The 9,136-nt window shown below is 44.2% G+C and overlaps 1 non-coding gene across 1 annotated transcript; it reads right to left on the bottom strand.

The window, feature by feature from the left end:
- Nucleotides 1-1,859: 1,859 nt before the first annotated feature.
- Nucleotides 1,860-1,966, bottom strand: trnal-caa (transfer RNA leucine (anticodon CAA)). Its single transcript has 2 exons — nt 1,929-1,966; nt 1,860-1,905 (listed from the first exon to the last, which is right to left on the bottom strand). It is a non-coding gene; the product is annotated as a tRNA-Leu (tRNA).
- Nucleotides 1,967-9,136: the final 7,170 nt, after the last annotated feature.

Consider the following 9,136-nt stretch of genomic DNA (forward strand, 5'->3'; position numbering starts at 1 on the left):
GTCGATTGTCCAGTCTAATGGCTAGTCCGATCAACTCCTCTAAATTAGTGGTCTCGGAACTCACAACCAGAGAGAATAAAAAACAGATAACGCAGGGAGACACGACAAACGGTCCGTGTGGTATAATCATATTGAGCCTAAATTTGGACAGCGGTCAGAACGGCGGCAAAAACGAGTGAATATTCCGACGCCCACACACTGTCACGGTGGCCCCTAAAAAGGCTGATCATTACAATGCATGACAGGTGCGTCACCGATGTCCACGCCCACCCAGACACTGCAACACAAAGAAAAACAACTTGAAACACAGGGCCATGACACTGACGGCTACGGCTCAGCGGTTAAAATCAAGCTTGCAGGCCCAGCAAAACAACTTTATCTGACAAACTGCCATCCAAGATTCGGTCACACAAGACCGGTGAAACAGCGCTACGGGAGCTGCAGATGGAACTGATTGATCTCCAATCTGATACTGTCTTAAAAGAGAAGTTCAACTCTCAAACTGCATGAGTTTTATGCTTCATGAAGCCCAGACAAATTTCCAAAAATCCAGAAGATGGCACAGAGGATGCTGGTGGTTTTTGGCTCGACATATGTGTGTGAACAGACTTTTAGTGTGATGAACACCAACAAAACATCCTACAGATCCCAGCTGAGTGATGACCACCTCAGATGCGTTCTGAGAATTGCCACAACAAAACTAACAGCAGACTTTGATGCACTGGCAAAAAAAAGGTTATCAACAAAAACAACACTGTTCCCATTAAAAGTAAGTCTCAGTATTAACACTACAATGCCTTTTTTTGTTTGTTTATTTTTTTATATGTAAGAATCTGGTCCTGTCTTGGCCCGCCTGTCAAATTTTAAAACTCCCTGAGTCAAAACGTTTGCCCAGCCCTGTTGTAGGGGATCATGGCTCTTCCTTTCTGAAACAAAAAACTAATAAATAATAATAATGTTGTTCAATAATTAATAATAAATAATTTAAAATTATATATGTAATATATATAATAGTCGGCACGGTGGACGATTGGTTAGAGCGTCAGCCTCACAGTTCTGAGGATCCGGGTTCAATCCCCGGCCCCGCCTGTGTGGAGTTTGCATGTTCTCCCCGTGCCTGCGTGGGTTTTCTCCGGGCACTCCGGTTTCCTCCCACATCCCAAAAACATGCATGAATTGGAGACTCTAAATTGCCCGTAGGCGTGACTGTGAGTGCAAATGGTTGTTTGTTCCTATGTGCCCTGCGATTGGCTGGCAACCAGTTCAGGGTGTACCCCGCCTCCTGCCTGATGACAGCTGGGGTAGGCTCCAGCACGCCCGTGACCCTAGTGAGGAGAAGCGGCTCAGAAAATGCATGGATGGAAAAAGAATGGCAATGTCTTGAATCCATTGGAAACCCTCTAAAAACAAAATGCTCTAACTTAAAGCATCCATTTTCCGAGCCGCTTCTCCTCACTAGATTCGCACTAACCAGTCGGCCACCGTGCCACCCCATTCTTTTTAATGTGGGAAATGGATTTGATATACAGGCAAATTCAGTCACCGTCACTGTTTAAATGAATGTATTTTAATAAGGATTACAAATACACTTTATAGTTCACCACCAAAAGTCAAAGTTTCTTTGCAGTCAATCAATCACTTATTTGATATTGACATCACTAAAACATTGGACAAAATGTATGCATTGCTTTAAGGAAGTATGGGTCCTCATGGTCCATATTTCACAAACAAGTTCATTTTAGCGGCACGGTGGCCGACTGGTTAGTGCGAATCTAGTGAGGAGAAGCGGCTCAGAAAATGGATGGATGGATTTCTGTACATTTGCATTCAAATTGTCAAAATGAAAGCATTTAAAATCATGTCAGGAGTGGGATTTGAACCCACGCCTCCATTCGGAGACCAGAAATCCCATTTAGAAGGTGCTCAACCTTGAGTCTGGTGCCTTAGACCACTCGGCCATCCTGACATGTTGAAAAACTGGCATGTTTTGCAACATAATTATAAATATATGCCAGCTTTTCAAATTCGTGGATGAAAGTTTAAAATCTTTATTGAAATATAAGAAATCCAGACTGCCAAACCATATGGGACATGTGTTGGTTTCTCTGCCACTTATTCTTTCCAAAATTCTGTGCTTTTTTTTCAAAGCGCCATAAGTTGGAATGATGATCAAATTCCAAATGGTGGAACACAGGGAACATTCCCATTCCCAGAGTCAAACCCTGGCCTCCTGGGTGAAAACCAGGAATTCTGACTGCTTGCCCATATGGGAAACGCATTTGGTTTGGGTTTTTTTTCCAAAATATTGAACGCTTCCCCAAGCTCAATCGGTCGTTTTCTGCATGAATGTTAAAGCCAAATTGGTGGAATGCAGGGTAAAAAAAAATCGCTCTCATTCTCGGAGTTGGAACTGGTTCCCTGGGTGAAGATCCATCCCATAATATTGGAAGTCAGGTAATGTTACTTTTCCAGGTGACAGAGTCTAAAAAAATAGAGTCTCCTGGCCTCCTGGGTGAGAACCAAGCAACCTGACGGCTTAACCATATGGGAAAATCCTTTGTTTTTTTTTTTTTATTTTCCAAAATATTGAACATTTCCCCAAACTGGAATTTTTCGACATGATGTAAAAGCCCAAATGGTGGAATTCAGAGAACGTTCCCATACCCAGAGTCAAACCCAGCCCTCATGGGTGAAAACCAAGAATCCTGGCCGCTTGGCCATCTGGGAAACACCTTTGTTGTGTTTTCTTCCCCAAGCTCAATCGGAAGTTTTCTGGATGAACAGCCAAATTGGTGGAATGCTGGGTAAAAAAATGCTCTCATACTGGGAGTCGGACATGGTTCCCTGGGTGAAGATCCATGCCATAATACTGGAACTGAGATAATGTAACCATACAAGGTGACAAAGTCTAAATGGTTGAGTTCAGAAGCGATTCAAGGAACATTCCCAAAACGGTAGTCAAACCCGGGACGCCGGGGTGAAAATCAGGAATCCTGACCACTCGACCAGATAATGGTGTCACAACCATCCATCCATCCATCCATTTTCAACACCGCTTATCCTGGTTAGGGTCGCGGGACGCAGGACCCTATCCCAGCTGACTTCGGGCGAAAGGCGGACTATATCCTGAACTGGTCGCCAGTCAGTCGCAGGGCACAGACACGGACAACCATTCGCACTCACATTCACACCGTCACTGAGTGGGAACTGAACCCACGCTGCCTGCACCAAAGTCAGTCGAGTGTACCACTACACCATCAGTGGTGTCACTTCAACATTCTTAAATAATCTTCACTTACTTTCAAGCTTCATTTTTCGTAAAACGACCAGGCCAAAACAAAAGAATTCAGGTTACATTCTTATCCATCAACCTTCTCTTTGGTCTTCCTCTAGCGCTCTTGCCTGGCAGCTCCATCCTCATCATCCTTCTACCAATATTCCTCTATAGTTCCCACAGCTCTGCACATCACCCTTGTTCTTAAAAATGGGCACCAACACACTTTTCCTCCATTCCTCAGGCATCTTCTCACGCGCTAGAATTCTGTTGAACAAGCTGGTCAAAAACTCCATAGCCACCTCTCCTCGATGCTCCCATACCTCCACAGGAATGTCATCAGGACCAACTGCCTTTCCATTTTTCATCCTCATAAATGCCTTTCTAACTTTCTAACCTTACTAATCATTGCCACTTCCTGGTCCACCACACTTGCCTCTTCTACTCTCCCTTCGCTCTCATTTTCCTCATTCATCAACTCCTCGAAGTATTCTTTCCATCTAGCTAGCACACTGCTGGCACCAGTCAACATATTTCCATCTATGTCCTTAATCACCCTAACCTGCTGCACATCCTTCCCATCTCTATCCCTCTGTCTGGCCAACCTGTAGAGATAATTTTCTCTTTCTTTTGTGTCCAACCTGGCATAAGTTATCATATGACTCTTGTTTGGCCTTTGCAACCTGTACATTTGCCCTACATCACATCTCAATGTATTCCTTTTGCCTCTCCTCGGTCCTCTAAGTGTCCCACTTCTTCTTAGCTAATCTCTTTCCTTGTATGATTTCCTGTACTGTGAGGTTCCACCACCAAGTCTCCTTCTCTTCTTTCCTGCCAGAAGATACACCAAGTACTCTCCTGCCTGCCTCTCTGATCACCTTGGCTGCAGTGGTCCAGTCTTCTGGAAGCTCCTCCTGTCCACCGAGAGCCTGTCTCACCTCTTCCCGAAAAGCTGCACAACACTCGTCCTGTCTCAGCTTCCACCACATCGTTCTTTGTTCTGCCTTTTTCTTCCTAATTTTCCTCCCCACCACCAGAGTCATCTTACACACCACCATCCTATGCTGTCAAGCCACACTCTCCCCTACCACTACCTTACAGTCGGTAAACTCCTTCAGATTACATCATCTGCACAAGATGTAATCCACCTGCGTCCTTCTACCTCCGCTCTTGTAGGTCACCCTATCTTCTAGCCTCTTTTGAAAAAAGTGTTCACGACAGCCATTTCCATCCCTTTTGCAAAGTTTACCACCATCTGCCCCTCCAAGTTCCTTTCCTGGATGCCGTACTTACCCATTACTTCTTCATCACCCCTGTTTCCCTCACCAACATGTCCATTACAATCTGCACCAATTCACGACTCTCTCTGTCTGGGATGCTCAGAACTACTTTGTTTTTCTCTTTCACCTCTAGGTTACATCCTACCTGTGGGGCATAGCCACTAATCACATTATACATAACACCCTCAATTTCAAGTTTCAGCCTCATCACTCCATCTGATATTCTTTTCACCTCCAAGAAATTCTCAGCCAACTCTTCCTTTAAAATAACCCCTACTCCATTCCTCTTCCCATCTACACCATGGTAATAAAATTTAAACCCATCTTCGACCCACAGTAGCTGAATTTCGGACGTTGCTAACCCTGGCCACGACCGATCCAGTATGGAATTCTTTGGATGAACACTCACATTTGTTTTGTCAAAGTTTTAAGACGGATGCCCTTCGTAACACAACCCTCTGCATTTATCCAGCCTACAGTTTGCACTGGCTTGTGCACCCCATCGGGCTGCAGTAAGAGAGGACCAAACCCAGGTCAACCGAAATCACAGTCAATGCTGAGCAACACATGACCAAATAGGTTTAAGGATTAACGTTCCCTGACCGGGAACCAAAACCAGGACCACTGTGGTGAGATCGACGAATCGTAACCACTAGACCAGCAGGGACTGCTGGTGTAGTCAACAATTGTTAATCTAGACAATCCCTAAGCGGGTCGTCTCGACCCGCCTGCCCCCACAACGGATGTGAACCTAAATGTGAAAAGATTGACAGATCTTTTCAGTGGAGCACGACTTTCCAGCAGCACGACTACAGGTGGGCACAGTGGGAATATGGCAAAATATTATACCGAGCAGACCATGCATTTGTTATCCAAATTATTTGGTACACAAAATTGTTCATTACTTTCGTCCTTATGTATTGCAAGCACTGCAATTGGCTGGCGACCAGTTCAGGGTGTACCCTGCCCGAAGATAGCTGGGATAGGCTCCAGGCTGCCCGCGACCCTTGTGAGGATAAGCGGTACAGAAAATGGATGGATGGATGGATGTATTGCAAGCATCGTTGATTCTTGTTGTCTCTGTGACCTGAATTTGTGAATTACACTTTAAGCAATTCAAGGATACTTACATATTATTTGTGAAGGAACCTGTGTTTTAAAATCTCCTAACTTCCGTGGTTCCAAGCGTGCTCGTTTTCGTGAAAGAACTTCGTTCACAACAATATATAAAAAACAACCAATTTATTCCTGACAGAGGAGTCTATACATTTTGCAGAGCTCTGGGTTCGTAACTACCCTATCTTATCCTTAGCAGATACAGTAGTAGAACAAAACTATCTGACTCTACCCCAGACTTATACAATGTTTCAAACAGGCCGGTGTGGAATCGCTGTCGTCTGATTGGTCCGTAATCTGACATCATCGTTGTTTGGCCAAATGATGACTATCTGATCTGGGTCCAGACGTCGCCTGTCGATGTCTCCTGCATTACAATGTTTATCGTGGCTCCCCGCAGTTCCTTTCTTCCTTTGCCATCTGTCTCCAAATACCCCCTGATGGGGGCCACATACCCCCCGATGGGGGCCTTCCTGCAATATACTCCTATACTCCAATACACATTCTCTTCCAAACTAGTTAGAATTACATATTAGAATATAAAGTATTCTATATTCCCTTCAATCCCCCAAGTTGATCTTCTGATAATCAGAAGATCAACAACCCCTATACCTACTAACCTATTTCACTACAATACTCATTATTCTATTCTAAGCACATCAAAACTAAACAATTAAGAGAGGATATACCAGTATCGTTCAATGGAGCGAGCGATTCCATGGCCACCCTGTCCTCGTCCAGGGACAGCAGCTGATATTGGCCGTAGGGGTCCTTACCCACAAAGGCCATTGAGGACAATTCTGAGAACCAGGTTCCTGAGACAAGGGATAATACAACATCCACAAATAGCAAGCACAGCCATGACAATTATGATTGTTCGTTGCCAACGTCAGTATGAGACCTCTCCATTTACCAAACATCCTGTACTAAGCAGGCTGTAGAATGGGTTGTCCTCCACTCCAGACATTGATTTAAGTTTAACAGACATGGCTTTGCAAACCTTTCATGGCTCTGGTGATCCTTCCGTTCGGCGCCGTGTTATTGGGGATAATTGTACAGCAATGTCCTTTAATTCGAGAGCAGGCACCCCCTTCTTTCGCTAACATACTATCCAGGACCCACCTATTTTGGCAATGCCATGAGAGATGTAGCTGATAGTTGCTCATGGATGCCCTCCGCTAGTTGGGAGGTGAAATTCACCAATCTTTGAATTTGGTAATGGTGGTAATTTATGAAATCAACATTTTTATTCGGAGTTACCCATATAAAAATACATCTCAAGACCTGCGGAAATTTGGCAGCGAGCTTTATACTCATCCGGGACACCTCTGGGAATTCCAATGGCATCCAGGTAGGTGGGGTCCTTACCTTCTTCCCAAGCATTTCCGCCCACATTGAAGCCACTGACCATACGGCGGAAACGGTTCAAGCTACCCCACCAGTCACGCTCCCATGTGAAATCCGCCATTTGAGTGATTTCCTGCTCAGAGAGGGCTTAATCACTGTGGGAGCTATCATAGAGACCAATGCACAAGTGCCTGTCCATTCCCCGGGCAGGAAGTCCCACAACAGACCATCTCCACACATCCATCACAAATCAGACCTCATCTTACTTAATCGGGCCGCATCCTAATAATCAATAAAAAGTGTAAATTTACAAAACTGTGGATCCAGGTGGCCAATTGATCGGGAAAGTTTTGTTATTGGGACCTAAAGTTATCTTACTCTTATTTTGAAAGATGCAATCCAATTGAGGTTATTCATCGTAGCACAAACAAGACAGTCCTTTTTGATAGATTTTGACTGCGTCCCTACCTTCCACAGTAATTTCCTTAAGCCAAAAATAACCTATATTATTTCATTATTCAGGTCATATCCCGTCACTTTGGAGGTTCGAAAAACCACTGGATCTGCATTTTTCTTTTTATACTGGTACTTTCGCAAATTTTCTCATTATCGGACAAGATGAACTTTGTGTCGGACGTAGCCAATTAATAATAATCTGTCCTAGGGGATCGGCCCCTGAGACATCTATACCCAAGGTCAACAGTACGGGATGTCTGTCCCCCGGGGTAACCGAGTGCATACTACCTCTTTTCAATTTGATCCTGTCCTTTCCACCGCCAATTTCTATTCTTCGTCGGCTCCCAGTATCCCGGTTTCGAGTGGATAATCACCTGCTTGCAAATGTAACACAAATCCACCTACTGGTTCGCTTTGAACCTATGGTTCACCGGATACCGGCCAGCTCCCGCATGTCCTGTACTCAAAGCGCACAAGTAAATATCGTATCCCGCCGGGTCGCCCCAGCGTGCACAATTTACCACCTTACACAATTCAAATTGGTATACCGTCTTTTCCCCCAATGTGTAATTGTAGGACCCCTGTTGGCTTCACGGCCCTCTTTGTTACTCGTTCTCCTTGTATTGAAGGCATTCCAAAATAGATTCCTGTAACTATAATCAGGGAGATCACCAGAGTCATGATTATAACCTTCTTTGACCAGACATACAGGATGTACCTATTTCCCCCTATGTTAAATGACTAATTTAACACCAAAACACAGTATCCACACACAACCCCATACACAAACCAACAGGTCGTCTCCTTCCGTCGGAGAGGCCCCTGACCTAGACCTGCTAACAAATCCTTATATAAATTAATCACTACTCTGCAAAAGATACCCGTGACAATTGACTCCATAATTCCTGTATAAATACTCCAGAGAAGGGACAAGTCGGCAATTGTCACCCAACATTGATATTATTCCCCAACCAATTGTTAATTTGTCTCACAAAAGTGTAAATGTCATTCAACCAAGAATCACATAAAATCAGCGTTAAGTCAGCACATCAACATCCTGCAATACAACAATAACACTATCAAGCTCCATCCTCCTGGGCGTCCTGTAAAATAATGTTATTTTCAACAAATCATGTCATTCAACAGTCTGTAGACCGCATTCTCTCGTCAGTCACCTCGGTCCTTTGGTAACTAAAGGTCTATAGTCTCTTTCACGTGATCACATCCTTCACTACTCCTGTCAGCCAGCTCAGTAGTGCTCCATTTCTGCTTTTAATTAAGACTGACACAAACACTAAACACAAAACATAAACAATTAACATGACACTGACAAGCGAGACTTCACAGACAATAACATTAACCTGGACCCAGGAGTGAATGTCCTCTCACATACACCACACAGACATAAACTGAACACAGCACACTTATTGGTTGAACCATAACACCTAAACCACTACAGACCAGGCTTCTATCCATATCATTAATTAAACGATCCTATTGTAAATCTCCCTGGTCCTTTGCAATACCATAAACTCGTAAAACTCACACACGCCTGTCATAAAGCTGTCCCCATCCCCCAGCTGAGGACGCCTGTGTCCTGTCATAAACCATTTGGTGCACCCTCACTTCAAGTGCTCTTTTAAGCACCCATCCATTTTCTGAG

Source organism: Phycodurus eques, unplaced genomic scaffold (assembly GCF_024500275.1).
Source record: "Phycodurus eques isolate BA_2022a unplaced genomic scaffold, UOR_Pequ_1.1 contig_72, whole genome shotgun sequence".
Classification (NCBI taxonomy): Eukaryota; Metazoa; Chordata; class Actinopteri; order Syngnathiformes; family Syngnathidae; genus Phycodurus; species Phycodurus eques.